At 54.9% G+C, this 20,439-nt stretch overlaps 1 protein-coding gene across 6 annotated transcripts in view; it reads left to right on the top strand.

Annotated features, from left to right (window-relative positions):
* The window catches only part of SEPTIN9 (septin 9), a 512,715-nt gene that overhangs the window by 93,810 nt on the left and 398,466 nt on the right, over positions 1 to 20,439 (top strand). Inside the window, exon 1 of one of the 6 annotated variants that reach the window (XM_051797525.1) lies at positions 15,712 to 15,775. The exons of the other annotated variants lie outside the window; for them this stretch is intronic. The gene's annotated coding sequence lies outside the window, so the exon portion shown is untranslated. Of the gene's footprint in view, positions 1 to 15,711; positions 15,776 to 20,439 lie in introns of those variants that run through there. 6 annotated transcript variants of the gene reach the window in all.

Raw genomic sequence — 20,439 nt, 5'->3', positions numbered from 1 at the left:
GCTGTTCTGGTTTCTCTGAGTTGGTGTGTGGGAGGCAACGGGGCTGTTCTGGTTCCGTGGGGTGATGGGGATCAGCTTGGCCTCCACTCTGTGCTGGCCATGTTGAGATGTGGCTGTAGGAAAGGGAGACAGGGCTGGAAGGACCCTTTGTGTCCTGCGGATTTGGGTTCAGGGAGTTGCTCTGAATATATCCCACGGAAGCATCTCCTGCCATTGGACTGGAAAGTATGACCTGCTGTTACAGTGTTAGGTTCCTTTCACTCACACATAAAGCCAAGCTCTGCCTTATTAAAGGTGACTCTCCCCAGTGTGTGGTGGCTCCCAATGAGTGGCTTTGAGAGTTTTTTTAGCAGCAACAGCAGCTACTAATTTAGGTCTCTCCCCTTCCCCAGCAAATGCAGTGTCTGCCTGCCTGGCCTCCATCAGGGGTGTGTGGACACCCTGCTCTCAGTCTGAGTGCTGGTCTCTGTCCATGTAGTAATGGGGTGGTGATGGGGACCTGGGTGCACGTGCTGAGTGCTTCATTTCCACACTTGGTGTGATTGTGGTGCAGGCCTGCCCCTAAGCATCTCTCAAATATCGATTCTGTCCTGCAATCTCTTAGGGACCATTACAGCCTCATTGGAATTAGGTGCCCAAATACCATTTAGGATGTATGTCTCGGCTCTTCTGTGTTTCTGAACACAGCACTGCCCCACCACCCTGATGCTGAAAGAGCACCAAACCCCAAGATGTGGGATGATGGGAGTAGTTGGGGTGAGGGAGGAAGAGGCAGGATACCCCTCTAATACCTCCTGGGTACAGGGGGAGGAACTTGGAAATATTAGCACAGCTTCTTTCATGCCGTGATGGAGCCCATGGCAGACAGACATCATGTTACAGCTTAGCATGACTGATTCAGTAGCTGATTTGCTGTAAACACCTTCTGTGTTCAGTAGGACAAGAGGTGTTTCCCCAAAGAGCAGGTCAGGACATCACAGCTCCAGGTCTGCTGCCCCACCTTTCCTATTTCTCTCTGACTATTAGGCACCTTGAATCCATCCAGCCCCTCATTTAAACTCCTCCTTGAGCTACAGGATGTCCTGTGAGATTACTGAGTGCTTTAATGAGGGGCTTTCTTAGCTTGGCAGGGGCTGAGCAGACCCCAGAAGGCTCACGTGCTGGGGGAAGAGTCTGTTGCCAAGTCGTAGGAGGAATTCCCACGTTCCTGTTCCTTCCTGCTGGCTGCCAAACGCTTGTCCTGTCCACAAAAGCTGATGTATTTGGTAGGATTTAACCTTTGCTGAAAGCAGTGAATAACAGAGATCTTTTACTTTTGGTTTCTGGGTGTAAATTCACAACTCAGCGATGGTTTTGTATGCACAACACAATTCCATGGTGGGAAAAAATGAAGGAGAGACAGAGGGAGACTTTGCTTGGGTGAAGTCCTTTATAGCCGTAGCTGGGAGCCTGCAGGGAAATTACCATTCCTTCCTGCCCTGATGAACCCTCAAATCAGGCTTTAGGTGCCAACCAGACCCTGTCATTTCAGTAGAAGCACAAAGGCAGCCCCGTGGGATGCAGAATGTGGGGTTTCTCACGCCCAGAGTCGCTGCAGGTCCTGCCCAGACAGACGGACACAGTCCCTGGTTTTCCCTGTCAGCAAGCAAGCATGTCTATGGAGTTTCAGGGAGGGGAAATGCTCTTTTTCATTGCTTCTTTTAATGCCTACAGCAGAAGACACAGCCAGCACTTTTTTTCTGCCCTGGACACTCTTTCCTTTCTGTTCTCCAGTTGGTGTCCTGTGGTACAAGCCCTGGTGATTGCCACCACACATGTAATCAGCAGCACCCAGGGCTATTGAAGTGGTATGTGAACCACAGCCTGGCTACCTCTATAGTTTGGGAAAGCTGGTTTGGGAAAGCTCCCAAACCTGGGCAAAGAAGAGAGAAAACCAGCAGGTTCAGGTACTGTTTGAATTAGTTTTTCAAGGAATCAACCATGGCCTACGTTTGGGATCAGCAGGAAGGAACCGTGCAGAGAGATCTCTGAAATCTCATAGTGGCCATCACACAGTTCTACCATGCTGCAGGTACTCCAGCAGATTCTTTCCTTACTTGGACCTCAGTATTTGCTGGTTGAGTCCCTCTGTGATCGCAGAGCCACAGTGAGATCCAGAGAGACTTTGCTGCTCCATGGCTGCTTGGGACAGTGAGGTGCTCCCCAGAGAAAGTCTTGAGTTGTGTCATGTTGGAGAGGGTACAGGACTCTGGTCTCAGCTACACTTGCCATGAGCTGATGCCCCCATCGCTCTGCACCCAGCAGTGAGCCAGAAGTGGCCCTGATCAAGGTCAGCAGGGCAGTGCGTGGCCTCCAGAAAGCTGGAATGACTCCATCTCCAGCACAACAAGATTTGGTTCTAATTAAATGGACACCCATGTAGGTGACCCCAGGCACTCCTCCCCATAGGGGCGGGGGGAAGCTGCTGATGGAGTGAGGCACTTGGTTAAGGGGGTTGCTTTGGAGTGGACTTGCAATGGCACCCTGGGGAAGCAGCATGGAGAGGTCCAACCTCTTACCAGTGTTTGCTGTTCCTGAGGCAGCAATTCTGTCCTGGAACCAAAGCTCCAGGGAATCAGCAGAGGCAGGAGTATGGAGCATGTGGAAATCAGATTTAGTGTGTCTGTGGCTCGCTAAAGATCAGGAATTGGAGTAATTGCCCCCAAAATGACAAGGTGTTGGTTATAAGTGCAGCCCATGGTATTGCAGCTGGCCCAGGGGTTATGACTGGTGCCATAACCCCACAGGCTTCTCTTTTCTTGCATATCTGCGTAAATCTCTGCTCTCCCATTAGTGCCTGCCCTCAGCACTCCCTGAAAATTGCCCAAAAATTCCATCTTGGTGCAATTTAGGATACGCTCCAGCCTGCCCCAAGAACATCTGGTATCTGTGCATGGGGTGATATTAATCACAGCGTGAGCGCAGCCAAGTGTTAAACAGCAGAGCCCTCCCACCTCCCCCCTGCAAACGAAGGTTGTTTCCATGTTCCAGCAATAAAACGAACCTAACATTCCGGGGCAGGCGGTGATCTGGCAGGAACAACGTCTGTGTGGGATGAAGGGATGAGGAACACTCTTAAATGGGCCAAGAAACCATGTGGTCCTAGGACTTTTTGAAATCCCTGCGGTGTTTGAAGCTATTTTCTAGCCCTCCTCATTTTCTGGATCCACGGCTATTCCTGCTGCATCTGCAACTGCTCCCTCTCCCCCGGAATTTTGTGCTGAGGCCTTGTTGTTTTGGGTGTAAATGCTGCTCCCTGTTTCCAGGAAAGTAAACACCCCTCCCTCGCCCTGCTTTGCTGTGCAGATATCAAAGTGCTTTGCAAAGGAGGGGAAATGTTGTTTCTGTTTTGCTAACGGAGGAAAGGAGTTGCAGAGGCTGCTGAGAAACCCATGGGAATCTGCTCACTCGGAGGGTGCTTGTGGTTTTGCTTCAGGACACTTAGTGGCTTCCTTTAGAGTTGGGCAACGAGCAGACAGGACTGGCACAAGGAATATTTCTGCTCCCCTTTTTCTCGGGTGACCACACGCCAGACAGCGAGCAAACCCCCACTGGCACTGCACTGTTTGCCTTGCCCCCAAAGGAGAGCCCGGCTCAGATTTGCCCCCTGGTCCCCCAATTCGTGGCTGAGTTTTTTTTTTAAAAAAAAAACCCACCAGAAAACAAATCAAAACTGTGTTTTGAGCACAGTTGGCGCCTCAACCACCGAGGCTGCTGAGCTTTCAAGGGAGGGCAGCCCCAACACTGCTGCCTGGGAGGGACGGGGTGGGGGGATGAGAACTCTTGTGTGGTGCCTTTGATGTTGGAGGCTTTTACCCGCGTAACCCGGGGAGAAACTGGAGTGCTTTTCATGTCTAGTGGTGAGGGAGGCAGAGAGCCAGGAGGGATCTGCTTTGTGAGACCTTTTCGAAGGGAATTGAGCAAAACTTTTCAGAAGTTGAGGGGGAGACTCGCTGGGGAGGCAGCTGAAATAGGTGCTGAAGCATCCTTGGCTCTCGCAGGCGCCGGGCAGCGTGCATTGTACTCCTCGTCATCCTTGGCTGAGTAAGTCTCTGCTTGAGCTCTACCCAGCCTTGAGGAATAAAAAGCTGTGGCAAGGGCTGTGCTGGGGTCTCCAGAGCCGTGCCAGTGGGGAGTTGTGGAGTGGGCAAGCTGGAGCGTGGCCATGCGATGAGTACATGGGGGTTTGAAGAGTAAGGAGAGGAAAAAGAGAGCAGTGGCTTAACAGGGGGGAAAATACCAGGGACATGATGCAGGCACAGTCACAGCAGAGTGATTTGTCAGGGCCTGTGCTAAGGGAGGAGGCAGAGCCAGCTCTGCCACCCGCTCGGGCTCGCTGTGGAATTTTGCTCCGTGGGGCTGAGCCTCAGCCACCAGGGTTGGAGCAGGCAGAGAGCAGGAGAGGGGAGTCACAGTGGCTGGTGACAGGTCCTGGGGGTGAAATGGGGTGGCAGCAACCCTGACATGGTCCAGGCAGTGGGGGCTCCCTGGGGTGGCAGCTCTCAGCAGGCTGGGACCGTGGTGCAGGCAGTGTCCTCGCCCAGCTCCCACAGCCCTGCGGTGAAAAGAGACCCTGGTTGCTGGTGATGCCAGGCAAGGGTGAGAGTGCTGCCTGTGGTGAGGTCTGTGCTGAGTTTGGGAGCCCTGCCCCACCTGGAGGGGCCAGGTGTGGGTTCCAAATGCACAGGTGGTGGGAAGGGGCTGCTGCAGCCTCGCCAGCCTGGCAGATGTGTGGCTGTGTGGGCTTTGCTGATTGCCCTGGAGATGTTCTTACATTACTTTTGGCAAATGCATTTCTGTGGCATCATGAGGAGTGCGTCTGGTGACGTAAGAGAGGTCTGGCAGTCCATGTTTGCCTCCTTGCTTTCTGCTCTGGAAGCTGGTTGTGAACTGATGTGGGAAAGGAACCTCCTGCTGTTTAATGGCCCCTTGTCCTATGAGCACTGGGGAAAAACCATCTTCTGAGCATCCTTGTGTGCTTTAGTGGGCGCAGGGCTCCTCTCCCCAACCCTTTTCTGTAGCTCTCAGTGCCTGTGTGGGAAGTGCTTCCCAAAAGCAACCTCCTCTCTCCTGCTCTCCCCTCCTCTAACCCAGCCTGCCCCAGCACTTGCAGCAGCCCCAAAATCTGAGCTGCAAACTGTGCCCAGTGCAAACGTCCCCCCCCGTGCAGGGGCATGCACTGTGGGGTGTCACCCAGAGCCCTGGGGACACCCCAGCCCCCCAAAAAGGGCAGGGGTGTGAGGATGCCACAGGGATGGGGACATCAAAGGGATGAGGACACTGCAGGGATGGAGACAGCGTGGGGAGGGGGCGCATGGGGATGTCATTGGAATGTAGACACCGTGGGGACAGAGACAACACCGGGTTGGGGACACCGTGAGGACAGGACACATGGGGATGCCCGGCTGATCCCTTCCTTGGGGGGGAATGTTCGGGCTCCTGCCCGCGGGACCCCCGGCCCCGAGAGCGGGGTGTGGGGGGTACCAGCTGCTCGCTGTCCCCACGCGTGGCACAGCCCACTGAAGTGGGACTCGCCTCCCCCTCTCTTTAATTGGCTCTTTTGAACCAGCCCCGGCCAAGCCCCTCCCGCCCCCCGGTCCAGGCCCCGCACTGGAGCTGCAGCCGCCGGTGAGTGCTCGGGGATAGGGATGGGGGGTCCTGGCGATGGGGGATCCGAGGGGGATGCAGGGGCTCTCCCAGCCCCGCGGTGGGAGGAGAAGAAGCGGCGGCGGGGCTGGGGACGGGGCTCCGGGGGCGGCAGCCGGGTCACCCTGCGCTCGGTCCCGCCTGGATGTGCCGTCCCCGCCTGGATGTGCCGTCCCCACGTGGATGTGCCGTCCCCGCGGTCCCCTCCCGCAGTTTGTCCCGTGCGGTGTCACGGCACTGGAGCTCTGCTAACCGGCCAGCTGGGAACCCCACACTGGTTTTGTCCTCCCTTTATTTTGCTTTTTTCATGATTTGAACGGCCCTGCTGCATTCTCCCCTCGCTGCTCCCGAGGGCTGTTTGCCCAGGGACTGTGACACGTTTTGTGTAGGTGACTTGCCAAGCACTGGGGTTTTACTGCTTGCCTTATTCCAGCAGAGGTTGGAGGTGCTGGGCACAGCAGCCCGGGCCGTGTCAGTCTGTGCCTCCAGGAATCACTCTTTCCCCCTGTATCCCAGTGTCTCACTGTCACTGGGCACCTTTGCACTCCTTGGAATCAGCCGGGGTCCCGCTCCTGCCCGTGCTGCTCCTGTCTACAGGCAGCCTCCGTGCAGGAAAGAGGATTTCAGGCCAGGCTTTTTATATCCATCCTGGTGTGACCACACTTCATTTAGGGAAGGAGCATCCGGGATGGATCTGGGCTGACATATTCAGGGCTGACACAATCTCGACTCTGCCAGAGCAGGTCAGGGCTGGGGGAGCAGCAGGGCTCCAATGGGGCTGGTATTACTGCCCTGTGCTGTGACTTCCAGCATATACCCACCTCTTTAAACAGGGGTTTCTTGAAGAATTTATAGTCAGACAGCCCTTCCACAAATCACAGGTTACCCCATCTTGCCCCCAAACCCCTCTTTGGAGCCACGGACATGCAGCCCTGTGTGAGCTGAGCTGCTGTGTGCCCTGCACAGCACACTGGGCTTGCTCCTGCTGCTTTAAAGGGTTAACTTGCAGGAACACACAGACCAGAGCAGTGCAGGGACAACCTACCCGAGCGCCAGGCAAGTTTTGGGTTAAAGTTGCTTAATTTTATTGAATTCCTGCTGCCGTGCATGGTGGGTGCGGCAGATGGAGCAGACTGGGATGTAGCTCTGGGGTGGAAAGGGATTTCATACTGCAGTTGGAGGTGTGCTGGCTGAGCCTCCTGGGTTCCCTGGTACTCATGGCTGTTGGTTGGTTTGACTGAATTCCCCTGGGAGATAAGTGGGCCTGGGCTGGTGGGTGGCAGATTTGTATGTGCAGGCAGTGCTGGGTTGAGCTTTGGTTTTCAGACAAGTAGTGGCTCAGGCACCACCCTGTAAAATTGCAAAAGAGTAAGAGTTGCGGTTACACGTGAAGCCGTAAGCACCATCCCCTCATCCAGGTGTGATTCCAGATTGTAGGATACAGCATCCAGGAGTACAGCTGTCCAGCATGTGTGCCCTGATGTAAGGGCATTCTGAGTGCACAAGTACGTGTTGAGATAAAATAAGTTTGGAGCACAGAGAGGAGACTGCGACAGCCCTGCGAGCTGTGACCCCTTCTGTGCTATTGTAGTTGCTATCCATGAATTTCCATGTTGAGATCAGAATACCTGTGGGGCTCGTGGGTAGCTCGATGGTGGTGTTTGAATGTGTTTGACCTCACAGCCATTCAGCACGTACATTCTCACTGGTGTGTGCTGGCCGTAGCTCGAGGTATGCAGATGTGGCAGGGTCTAATGGCTTGGTAGCTAATAACCCAGCAGTGGTGGTTCCTGGACGCCTCTCCAGAGGGAATCCAGACTTCCCCTCTCTGAGCACGGTGGAATTTTTATAGCCTGTGGTTTTGAATGCTGTGATTTCCGTATGGCCCTGACGCTGCATCCAGCCCTGTCGAAGCTGTGCTGGGGCTGGGTGAAACCTGTGCTGGAGCTGTTGATCCTTGGATAACGTGTCTGGGCTTTGCTCTGCTGTGTGGGAAAGGCTGGCCTGGGAAAGGGAAGCCCTGCTCTCCTGGGGTTATGCCTGCTGGGTGCTGTGACCTTATGGCTGGATACAACTGTGCCTTATTGAATTTATCCCTGAAATTTGATTGGTGCTTTGAGGGGAAGGGTATGGTAAAGCTACATCCTTTGTTAAAAAATAACCACCAAAACTGGAGTGAGAGAGTTAATCTTGCAAATACAGCTCAGTGGCATCCTAGAAGTGCCTGTCCAAAAATCCCGAGGAGAGTGGGCATATCAAGGTAACAGGATCCGGGGCAGAGGGGCCAGGCTGACAAACCCTATTTGCTGCAGGGACATAGCTGTGGGGACCATCCTGTAACATGGGGTAGGACACTGCACTGTGGGATGTGTGCCCGAGTGTCAGCTGGGAGACCAAGGCAAAGACCATTCAATGGCCTTTGTAGTGGATGTGAGCACTATCTGCTTCCCAGCAGCATCCCTGGCTTTGTTCCTATCCTGGCAGGGAGGAGGCAGAGCTCTGCCATTAACACCCTGAAGATCTCTGGCTTATGCTGGCTCACCCTTGTCATCCTGGGGCGTGCTCCCCAAAATGCCAGGCAGTGTTGGGGTGCTCACAGGTCCCTCACCATACCATTGGTGATCACTGTGGCAGGGAATGCTCGGTGGGAATTGAGCAGTGCTGCTTTCTCCAGTCCCTGATAAGTCCTGTGAAAACCATGGCTGAGGTCTGGCTGCTCTGGGAGTGCTTTTGGGCCATCAGACTTTGCCAAGATAAGACATCCTTGTCCCCCTGATCCTGCTGCAGGAAAGCTGCCTGGGTCCAGCCGCCTCCACCCAGCTCTCCCTTCTCACAAGCTTGTGGAAAAGTGATTTCTCTTCCCATTTTCTGGCCTCTTCTCAAACTAGGTTAACTCTTGCCGTGGATGCAAAACTTGCTGGAGGGCCCTGGTCAGGCGGGGCTGTAAAAGCCACATTTTCTTTGGGAATCGGATTAAGGCTCCTTTTTCTCAGTGCTGGGCGGATGCGGGTGACATGAAGTCTCTCTTTGTCCTGGATGTATTTCTGGCCCAGCTGCAGCGGGTTAACCCTTTGTCATCCCACACAGTTCTGGGGATGAATGGCCCTTTGCTAAGCAACAGGGATCTTTTCCTGGGGCGGCTTTGGGTGGAGGTGGGGGAACTGTGGGCTGTGTCCTCCCCTTGCACAGCCAGGGGATGAAGTGCAAAGCCTTGGTGCCTGAGTAGGGGACATGTATGTGGGACAGGGACCTGCCCTAATGCTGCTTTCTTTTGTGTTTCTTTGGCATTATTTATCTCCCCTAAAAGAGTGGAAGGGGAGATGTGCCCCAGTCCTACACTGGGAGCAGAGCCCTCTCCATGCTGGGGCAGCCCCAGGCTGCTTGGATGGCACAAAAGGACACAGGTGGAACGAGGAGGGGGAAAAAGTGGCAGTGAGTGCAGAGGCAGGGCCAGCTGGCAGAGTGTGAGAGCTGCCTGTGTGCTCCTTAGAGAGCAGTGACCGTGTCAGTGGTGCTCCCCAGGACACCAATGCCCAGCCCTGTGCTGGCACTGGGTTGGGCCAGGACCTTCCTTTTGCCAGGGGAGCTGGAGGGCTGAATAACCAGCCAGCAGCAGGGCAATGGCAGGCAGAGAGCCTGTCTGTCTCCTGGGAGCCCTCGGCTCCCATGCTCAGGATCCAAAGAATCTTGGTTTAGTACTTGGTGCTGGGCTCTGATCTGCTGTGGCCAAGCAGAAATGAAGGGGATTTCATGACTGTGCCCTGTGGGCTGGGGGCTGTGGCATCTCATGCTGCACATACAGGTCTTGGGCCCATTTTGCCTTGTTTCCCTCCCCTGTGCTGCGTTGCTGCATCACCTTGGATTCACCCACATTGCTCTGAGCCTTGGCTTGGCTTGCTTATTTATGCAAAAGCCAAATGGCAGCAGGGAGTGTCTCTTTCTGGTGGCCTGGAAGAGCTGGCAGGGGCACCCAGTGCAGGCTCCCTGCAGCTCGGATCCTGTGCTGTTATCAGGGAGGCTCCTGATAAGAGCAGAGCAGGGATTTCCCCACAGGGAGCCTGGATCATGTCAAAGTGGCATCAGGAGGAGCTCCCCAGGCCCTCAGGCAGCAGTGGGAGTGCAGGCCACAGGCCTGAATTCTCCCTGTGTCCCTCTCTCTGCTGTCAGGACGTGATCGCCCCGGGGCTGTTGGAGGGGTGTTGCCATCTCCCAGCTCTGAGCCCAGGAGCAGATGGGGACTGAGTGGGACTCGCTCACAGCGTCGGGAACTGCAGGGAAGCAACGCATTTCCCTCCCACCCGTCCTCCTCCGCCCCGCTATCCTCCTGACCTTTTCCCATCAAAACACAAAGCACTATTATTCCTAGCAAGGCACCTCCATCCGAGGAGACAGCTGGCACTGCAGTGGCTTGCTGGGGATGGGTTGCTGTTAATTAAGCTGCAGGAGACAGCCTGGCAGCTTGGCAGCTTGAATGGAGTTTTCCTTCTTTTCAAGGTTAGGATGCCCTAAATTCTTTCTTCTTTACGTCCAAACGGAATTTATAGGTTTAAAAAGGGGCAGCAGACAAAGGATGGAGAAAGGCCCATTGTGTGCAGCTTGCACAGACGCCTACCCATCATACTGCTGGCGATGAGCATGTGTGTTCAGAAGGCCTGCAGGGACCCTTAGGACACTCCAGTACCTACTTTGCAGCCTAGTTTGTACCAGGTGGATGCCATGACCTCCAGGGATGTCACTGCCTGGGCATCTCCCCATCTAGAGAGGAGATACTCCTTTGGGGTGAAATAGAGTTTAAACAACTTGAGCATGTTTGGGGTGTCCTCAGGCAGTTGAATTTTTCACTCCCTGTCGTTTATTTTCACCAAACTCGTCCTCTGCCCCTGCTGCTGGGTCCACTTTGACCATGCTGCTGGTGGTGAGAGGAACAGAGGCAGCGTTGGAGAATGCTGGGGCTCTGTGAGGTGCCCCTTGGAGTGTGGGACACATGGAGGCTCCATCTGCTTCCCTTCTCTCTGCAGGGCAGGATGCAGGGGTTTGTGGAGTGGGGCTCTGGGGTTGCTGGCAGGGTGAGAGACAGAGAAGTTTGTTTTACTCTTTTCTGGGGTAATTTGTTCTTTGTGATAGTCTGTGGAGGTGTCTGGGGAGTAGATCATGCCCCTGAGGAGGAAGGATGGGAATTGCTCCTAAGGAAGAGGCAGAGCCGAAAGAGCCAAGTGCCTTTCCTTGGCCATGGCTGAGCTGTGCCATCTGCAGAGCTGTCCTGGGGACTTGAGCAGCAGCATTTCAGTGCCAAGGCAGACCAGTCCCTGCTGAGCAAAACCTGTGCTCAGAGCTGAGACCAGGGGGAGTGCCTGGAAAATGCTGAGTGTGCTTTATGTCTGTCTGAACTGGCATGGCAGTACCCAGACCAGTGCCCCCTGCAAGGGGAAAAGATGTTGGGAAGAATGGGTTTCTTTCTTGCTTTTTCCAAATATTTGTGACTCCGGAGTGGCTTCCTAGGAAAGCCTGTTCCCTTCTGGAAAATGGTGGATTGCTCAAGCGTGGCAAGGAGTCTCCTGCCTTCCCTGCTCAAGTGAGCAGACGCTGCAGATCCTCTGCAGAGGGAATGTGCCGGAGGAAGGGAGGCTCCTGCAGGGACTCAGCTGGGATGCGACACCGGGAATCGAGGCACGGCCTCCCCAGGGAGCGAGTGAGTCACTCCAAGGACACTGTGCCAGCTGCATGTGCCAGCTGATGACAGTGTGTGAAATAATTCCTTCCTTCCTTCCTGGAGAATGGGAGCGGTCTGGAGGTGTCCAGCTGGAGGAGCCTCTGGTTTCTGGTGTGGTGGAAGCTGGGACAGCCCTGGTGCCGAGTGTACCGTGAGTTCAACAGGACAGTGGTGCAGTGATGGTGGTGGGTTTGGCTCCTGCTCCTGGCCCTGGCGTGGAGGGGTTGGTGGTTGCTCCCTGTGCTGGCTCAGGATGTCCCTGCTCTGGAGGGTCCTGTGATGCTCCCAGCAGCACCTGCACCCCATGTTACCTGCTGCTCCACTGCCCTCTCTGCTAGGGAGATTTAAGCCACCCAAGAGCTCCTTTCATGAAGGAAGCAGTGGGATGCCTGCAGAGGTGTTTCTCTGACATGGGCTGCTCAGAGAAGCTGCTCAATGCCAAAAGCCAGGTAGCTTGAAAGAAAAAAACTCCAGCATCATCTATAGACTTGAGAGTTCCATACAGCCAGAGGGGAGGAAATGTCATTGATCTGTAGGTCTTAGAGGTCTTCTGGAGAGTTACCCTGCACATGCTGAAGGGACCATGGTGTGGCTGCCTGCCAGAACCCTCCCTGGGTGGTAACACCTGCAGACCTGCACTCAGGCTCTTAGAAAAGCATTGAAGTTGGTTTTAGATGTTCCTGGCAGTGTGGGATCCTTTCTGCTCCTGCTAGAAGTGATGGTGGCTCTTTCAGTGCTAAAAAAATTAAATTTTAGTCTTGTGATCTGCAAGCCCATGTCCTTTTCTCGGTCATGCTGCCTTCCACTGAGCTTCCTGGTGCTTTACCAAGGTCTCTGGATGTGCTTTTCGTTCTGCTATTGATCTGAGATTATAAATATAGCTGGCAGGATTTCCAGCTGTCTGTCAAAGTCATTGGGGACTTGCAGGTAGTCAGCATTGCTGCAATATTAAAACAATAAAAATTATTTACTAAGCCCTAACAGTGCATTTTTAACTGGGGGCTGGGGTGCAGTAAAATTGGAAATGTCCCTTCAGCATTCCTGCAAGAGAATATGTCCTGTTCATCCTCTGCTCAAGGGATTTGATATTTTCTTAGAGTTGGACAACTGGTTTTCTGGTGCAAAGGACTGTGGTTGGGATTTTCTCCAAAACTCAGGTACTGTTGAAATCCTTGCTGTTCCTCCTGCTGCCTCTCACCCTTTCCTGAGCATCAGTGCTGGACCACCTTGTCCAGTGAGCCCTGCCAGCCCTGCACTAATGTGGGGGCTTGTCCCTTCTGCTCTGTGCTGTGTGGCTGTGACATGGGGACCTGCTTTCACCTGCAAAGATGTCCCATAAAGTAGCACAGATTGGACTGCATAAGGCAGGCAGGAGTCTTCCTTAATACTTCTCATTAGTTGTATGACTAAGACCTGGATCTGTAGTTCAAATCCCTTGGTATGACTTACAACAGCAAGAGGCCTTCTCTAGAACTGCTCCTAACTGATCATTACTGTTTTAAAGAGAAGAAAAATGAGTTTGAGATTTTAAAACTCTTGGTCAGGGGATTTGGATCCAGTCCTTGGCTCTGTTGTAAGATTTCTGCGTGACCCTGGGCGAGTCACTGAATCCCTCTCCTGTTCATCTGCACTGGAGGGGTAAGGCCTCTTCCTCCACTGATGGGTCCTGCCTGTGTGCAGAGCCAGAAATGAGCAGAGGGAGAAGTATGGCAGGGCCCTGCTCTCCCTCAAGGGATAGAGAGATGCTCCTGTAAGAACAAATCCCAGAGGAGGCTGTTTGTCACCCTGTGAGTGCCTCTTCTGTGCAAACACTCCAAAGTCACCCAAGAGCCATCATGAGGAGCAGCACAGCTCCCAAAGTCCTGTGTACTTGCTCTGAGGCCAAGAATGCCACTCTAATGTCCTTCTGAGCTGCTTGCTCCCCCGCCTCCATTTGCTCCTGGGAGAGATGAGATACGAGTTGAAACAAAATATTTTCTACTAATTAATCTGAGAAAAGCTTGTACATAGTGTTGAGTTCCCATCCTGCCCCAATTTCTTCCCTGTGAGGGTGGGGAGGCCCTGGCACAGGCTGCCCAGGGAAGCTGTGGCTGCCCCAGCCCTCAAAGTGTCCAAGGCCAGGTTGAATAGGGCTTGGAGCAACCTGATCTAGTGGAAGGTGCCCCTGCCCATGGCAGGGAGGTCGGAATGAGATTATTTTTAGTGTCCCTTCCAACTCAAACCCTTCTGTGATTCTATGAAGTGTCTTTGCAGGGCTTCAGTGACCATGGGGGGAACTTTTCTATGGTTGTTTTTTTTTCCCTCACGGGCAAGACTAAAACATGGCCATGGTTTCAATGTGAAAAATACACCAAGGAGCGAGGTGTTGGTTCATGTGGCTGAGCACGCCGTGTTCACCCCCCTTCTGCTGATCTTGGTTTGGGCAAGTGAACCCCGTACTGGACTGTTATCACCAGCACAACCTTACAGATGTGGTTAACTTAATGGCAGGGACATGTAGAGTAGATTATATGTGCAAAGCCCACATGCACCTGAGATCCTTCCTTATCTCTTCATGCAAGCACAGCACCCAAGCGAGCACGGCGCAGCCTTTTCCTGCCTTTTTCCAGCTAAAGCAAGGCTGGAGTGACTTGCAAACAGACCCAGCTGCTCTTTGGGCAAGCCCAGTTTAGAATCTAACGTTGGATTTTCTGGGAGATTAGGGAGATTAAAACACTAATGCCCATTGATAGGGGTTAAAGCTTTAATAAGTCATAAAAAGTGGTGTAATCCGGCAGAAAGCTGCGCGCAGCTGCAGGGTAAGCAGATTGAGGGTTTCCTGCCTGGGTGCTGGGTGGAAGTTTCTCAGAAATTGGTGTTTGTGGCACTTGCTGATGTGGAGGGATGAGAGTCTTGCTCCCTTGAGCACAAATCGTTTGCAGGGCAGCCCGTGCCAGCCTTGCTGGGCATCACGGGAGGGGATGCTGCCAGCCCAGCATGGCAGGGAGGGGATGCTGCCAGCCTGGGGTGTGGCAGCTGCCCTGTGTGGAGGAAGATCCTCCACTGCTGGTGGTCAGGAAGTGGTGAAGGAAGGTGACAGCCACGCTAGAGCCACGGGCAGGAGAGTGGGCAGTGGTGCCACTGGTGGAAGGTTTTGCATCAAGAGCAGGAGTCTGACAGAGGCTGGTGATGTTGTTAATAGGTCAAAAAGGAAGGATAAGTACTAGGGGCTGTTCGTGGGAAATGGTGTCCTTTGGGTGTTGAAGACTGCAAATGTGCAAATCTGTCTTAACCCTTTTGTCACCCGCAGGCCTTAATCTGGGAATGCACATCTGAGAACTGGAGGGAGCTGGGGGGAAAAGTACCCCGAGGTCATAGGGTAGGTTAAAGTAATGTGTCAGAACTAGGAGTCCAAAAGAGGCAGGTTGGCTTCATCTTGGCTGTGATGGGAGAAAAAGCCCCTTCTACTCCTGGCCCTGCAGCCAGGACAGTGTGTCTGTTACAGGGCTCTCCCTGCCTGCTGCCCCTGGGTGTGTTGCCATCACTGCTGAACATCACCAAGGGGGTTTTGCCCCACACCAGGTGGCTGGGACATCACGTGCCAGGGCCAGGTGGTGCAGCCCAACCTGCCTGACCCCATGCACATCGTGGCTTCCTTCCTGTGGCCAGGCCCTTCCCTTTGCTCCTGGGAGAGAGAGAGGGGTGGGGAAGCTCTGGGATCAAGGTGTAAGGCAGAAGGGGCTTGTGGAGACAGCTAATAGCTTTATTTAGCTTAACTGACATCAGTTTAGAGAGCAACCATGCCCGTGGGTGTAAGTTGCTGTCTCCTCCCCGACAGATGTGCAGCCCGGGGATTTTCAACCAGCTGCAAAGTGAGCCCATGCTCCCAGTGCTCACACCCACCCGAGACTGCTTTGGGGCTCTGCCGGCACAATTTCAGGATGCTCAAAAGCAAAAGGCAGGTTTCCCTGGGCTCTTTGATGGGGACGGGACCTTGCCCCTTATCCCTGGAGCAGCGGGGTGCACTGGGCTCTTCTCGGGGTGGGGCTGCCTTTCTCTTTCCCCGTGGAATTACCCCCGCATCTCCTGCGCGAACTCGGGAGTGGCCTCGGGTTCCCATGGGGTGGGACGTGCCCCCAAACTCCTCTTCCTCTCACCCTTTGCGGGCCCCCCTGGGCCGGGCCGGGCCGGGCTGGAAGCGGCGAGGGGGGATGGAAACCGCCCGGGGGCGAAGCAACTTCCCGGGAAGAGGCTCCATCCCCCCCCGGGCCGGGCTGCAGGGGGAGGAGGCAGGGTGATGGGGGAGGAGGAGGAGGAGGAGGAAGGGCGATGGGGGAGGAGGCGGAGGGCAGCGCGGGAGGAGGCGGGAGCCGCCGGCTGCCGGAGCCGCCGCCGCCGCGGGTGAGTCGCCGGTGCCCGGGGGCGGGGGCTTCGCGGGGCCGGGGGGCAGCGGAGGGGGGATTATGGCGGGGGGGGGGGAAGCGCTTTTTGGGGGGTGAATTATTCTGGGGCAGCGCCTGAGAGCGCGGGGTGGGGGTCCCGCCGTCCCCACGGGGAGCACCGGAGCGCGGTGCGGAGGGTCCCGCCCGGGGCACGGGATCCCCCCCGGGGCAGGGGTACCCGGGGGCTGCGGGGGGCTCGGGGACGAGCCCCCTCCTGCCCCTCTCGCCCCTGTGCCCCGCAGGAGGGGCCGTTGTTCGGCACCGCCTGGCCGCGCTGCCGGCATTGTCCGGGATGAATAGCGGCTGTGGCCGGGGGAGCACCCCCTGCCCATCCCGGGGGGGGACCCCCTCGCCCCCTGCCCTGCCCGCCGAGGGTCCGGGCTCCTGCCCGCCCTGCTCCGGCTGCGGCTGCTGCCCCCCGCAAACGGGCTCGCGGGGCGTCTGGGGCGCAGCTGCCTTTAGTGAAAGAAAGAAAACAAGAACAACAAAAAAGAAATTAAAAAACCCCTCTACCCTTCAAAGAACAAAACCAAGAAAAAAGAGAAAAGAAAAAAAAAAAAAAAAAAAGGAAAATTAAAGAAAGGGGGGGGGGAACGGAAAGGAGGAGAAAAAAAGAAGGAAAGCTAAACTGCAGTCCCCCAGGATGTGAATCCCTCTGGCTTGCTCCCTTTTTTGCCTTAGCTGCAGTCTGTGCCTCGTGGGACACAGGCACCAGCCCCGCTGTGAGGCTCGGCAGCCCTGGGCACACGCAGCGTGGACTCATTCCTCCTGCAGGGTTTTCTGTACAAGCTGAGTTTGGGGAGCGCTACCTGCCTCTTTGTTTTCACAGCACAGAGCTCTGCAGAGCAGTGGTGACAGGGGTGAAGAGCACCTTCTCTTGGCCAGGGACTGGGAAGGGTCTCCATGTCCCTCCTGTGCTGAGCACCATCATCCAGGGTGGGCGGACAGGGCTTGGGAGGAGGTCCCATCCTCAGACCTCTCAGGGAATCAGTTTTGAGGGTGTCTTCAGATCCCTCTGGGCAAGGGATCTGAGCCTGTCTGAGGGGGCAAGGACTGTGTTGGCTGCTGGAGTTTGGTGTGAGGGGCTGGTTGATGGAGCAGCTTTTGCTGGCATCTGTGTGCAGGAGGGTTCCTCTGTGATGGGGCTGTCCCCAGTGAGGAAGGGCTGCTCTGGGGTCAGCTCTTGCTCCAGCTCCAGGGGAAGCTGCTTACGGAGGGAGATTATTTGGGCTGTGTGAACAGAGATATCTACATACCTGAGCCAAGACTTGGGGTTGTTCATGATCATCTTCTTTTTAAACATGGAGGAGAACAGTCTAACAACAACTCCTTGCAGGTTTCTACAAGTGGTTTAGAGCTGCTGTCTCACGTGGTTGGAGAAATGAGGATGTAGGACTGCTGTTTGCGCTGCCAGGGCTGCACGTGTCCAAGCTGGGGCAGGGTGGTGGGTCATCCTCATGCCAGATCTGGGGGGGGCACAGGAGCTCATAGGCAACTGTTTGAGGTCGTGGAGTTGGCACCACAGTTTGACCTCTGGGATGAACTCGCTGCATCCCAGCCCAAAAATGCCAGCAACCAGAGCCTGCAGCAGCTGGGGGGTTAAGATTGGAAGGGAAGCAGCGATTGGGAGCCCTGAAGCATCCATCTCTCGTAAATAAAAGAGCCAGGAGGGGTGAGCTGCAGAGGAGCCGCTTCCGGAGCAGGGAGGGGAAGCACACAGTGAGTGAGGAGGGGAAGCACACAGTGAGTGAGGAGGGGAAGCACAGTGAGTGAGGACAGAAAAGCGCACGTGGCAAGCGGGGACAGTTGGACCTGCTCGTGATGTGTGCCCCTAGCTTGTGCCTGTGGCCGTGCCTGGTCACCTATGGAAGTGCTCACTCCAGAGCAAGAATCACTGTCTCCTTTTTCACTGAAAATGGATTTATTCCCCACCTGAGTAAAAGGCTTCAAGCCGGAGCATCTCGTGTGCTCAGGAGGCACCTGGCCACCTCTCTGACAGCTCTTGGGTGGATTTGGTCTAATGGAGCGTAGTTAAGCATACTCTGCTATTTCTGGGTTGTGTTTGTTGGCACCCAGGTGGAAATGCAAGCTGAGAAGGAAACATAACTGGTTGGTAGGTGGGCCTGGGCTGCTGGCCAGCCTGAAATTGCAGCCTGATGCCGAGGGATGCAAGGGACAGATTCCAGCTCGGGCCTGGCAGTGCCAGCCAGGTGCAGCTGATTGCAATTGAATAATAGCAAAGTCCCTTAGTTACAGGGTCTGCAGCAGTTGCTCTGTGTGCCTGGCTGAGCCCACTTCTGGGGTGCTGAATGCCCCTCCCCAAGTTTCAGACCAAGCTGTGCTTCACATTCCCTGATACCCACGCATCCCTGTGGGGCCAGCATGGACCTGCCACGTTCAGCACTAGGGGATCCCATGGTGGCAATGACTGGGCAGATGAGAAAAGCAGTATTGCCTGGGCCATGCTGGGTTTGCATCCAGTCCTGGCTTTGCTCCCTCCCTCCCGACTCCTCCTGTCCCCTCGGAAGGGAGAGCTGTGGCTTTGCCACCTCCTCCGCAGGTTGGATTGGTTTCCATAGCTTGTGGTCTCTGGCTCAGTGTGCCAAGGGGAGAGGCCCTGGAGGCTGCGCGTGCTGCAGTCCTGCCGGCCAGCTGTGCTTAACCAGGAGCTATAAATTCACTCCTTAGATCTAAAAATGTCTCTGTTACTCCCTACAGGCACAATTTTCTAAGATAGCTGCTCCCAAAAATCAAAAGGTTAGTTTGTCCACATTGCTCCCTTGAAAACTTCTGTGGATGCTCAGCTGCCCAGGAGGTGATTTTGCTTTCACACCCTGATACAGCACTGTTCACTGCTCTGCATCTTCTCTCTATCTTTGCATAAATCCATAAGCCCATGGTGTTTCTAGTGTCTGCTGTGTGGAGGAAAGGGGAGCTATCCCCACCACAGTGTCCTGGTCTTCTGGGTGCTTGTAGCTCTGCAAAACTGGTTACACCATCACCAAAAGGTGGCCAGTGCTTGGTGCTCCTGAGGGGTGCTTCTTGGAATTACCCTGCAAGCATTAGCATTTTGCTGTTGATTGCATGTGCATCTGTGTAGTTTGCCAATGGTTTGGATTTGTTGACAGGCAACCATGGCAGAGGTGCAGCCTCCTGGCCTCTTTCCAGTTGTTCTGTGCAGCCACTGAGCACCAGGTCTATGACCAGCCCCACTCCAGGATCAGCTTTGCTCTCCCAGATCACCACAATCCTGCTCCCTGTGCATTGCTGGAGCAGAGCATGGAGCTGCTGGGTCTAGCCAGGACCTGGGGTCCCAGTGCAGGCTCTGCGAGGGTTCTCTGACCTTTGTGTATCTGCAGTGGAGACACCAGTCTCTTACATATCCCTTTCCCAGATCCTCAGCGACGATTGCCAGCCCAGGTTCCGGGTTTCAGGTGAGCCCATGGCTGTCCTTGCATCCCCTGCCCGCAGTGCCCTGGGCTGTGGCAGCCGTGTGGCATCAGCACAGCATCTCTGAGCCCTCAGTTTGCTGCAGCCCCTCGCCAAGCCCATCCCATGCACAGAGTCCAGCTGGCTGAAGGAGCAGGAGGGTCCCCGGGGGATTCCCAGAGGCTTCCCTCCCCATGGGGTGCCTTTCATCTGCTGCTTCACAGATGTTGGGTTTGGCTCGTGCCTGACATGCATCAATTATAGTGCAACAGCCTGGAGTCTTTGGCAAAATCAACTTTGGAGCAGCTGTCCTGAGTCAGCCCGTGCCTGAGCTGGAGCTCTGGCTCTGTCTGTGCTTGGTGCAGTGCTGCCCTGACCATCTTGGTGCCCACGTGGAGAGGGTTTTCCTGGCAGAAAAGGTCTAAATATGGCACAAGCACATCATCCCATGTGCTTTGTGTTTATCCAGGAGCACTTGAGCAGGAGAGAGCTGCAGGCTCTGGGCTCTCTGCCCTATCAGCAGAGCAGTGTCCCCTTGTGGGAGGGACAACAGCCAGGTTACAGTGACACTGGTGGAGCAATGGCATGTGAGGTCTAATCCTGCTTTTCCAGGGACTCAGTGGCCATCAGGAATTTCAGACAGTAATTGGGTGTTTATTAACCCATCCCTCTTTGCAGTGCTCCATAAGGGTCAGCTCAGTGATAGTGGCTCTGACAGCACCACAGATTTGGCACCACAGAGAGCACAGTGGGTCAGACAAGTCCAGGATCTGCCCATGATGTGTCCCAGACATGCACAGCTCTGCTCCAATTTATTTCTAGGGTCTTTCTATTTGAGACGAGTGACCCTGGGGAGTGCTCCCTGCCACCCAGCACAGCATCCCTATGTGTCTGTGCTGCAGAGTGGCCCTGCATGCTGCCTCTGCTGGCACAACCCCCTTGGACCCAAGTGGGATACTGGAGTCCTTGCTAAGAAAACACCAGCTCAGTGCTGGGAAGCTGAAGAAAAAATTGCAGGTTTGGGTTGTGGTGTTTCCCTTGGGAGCCTGTCTGCTGGTGCTGCTGGGACACTGGTGTCTTTGTGTCCATGCTGTCCTGTAGATGCTCCTAGGTGCAATATATTGACTTTTATTGTATTTTTCCCAGGTGCCAGGTGCTTTAGATCACCTTTTCCCAGCAGATAAATGGAAGCAG

Source organism: Manacus candei, unplaced genomic scaffold, assembly GCF_025592945.1.
Source record: "Manacus candei isolate 608988 ecotype Guabito, Panama unplaced genomic scaffold, ASM2559294v1 h1tg000047l, whole genome shotgun sequence".
In the NCBI taxonomy this organism is placed as follows: Eukaryota; Metazoa; Chordata; class Aves; order Passeriformes; family Pipridae; genus Manacus; species Manacus candei.
Note: the sequence above shows the minus strand (reverse complement) of the source record. Positions and strands in the feature narration are given on the sequence as shown.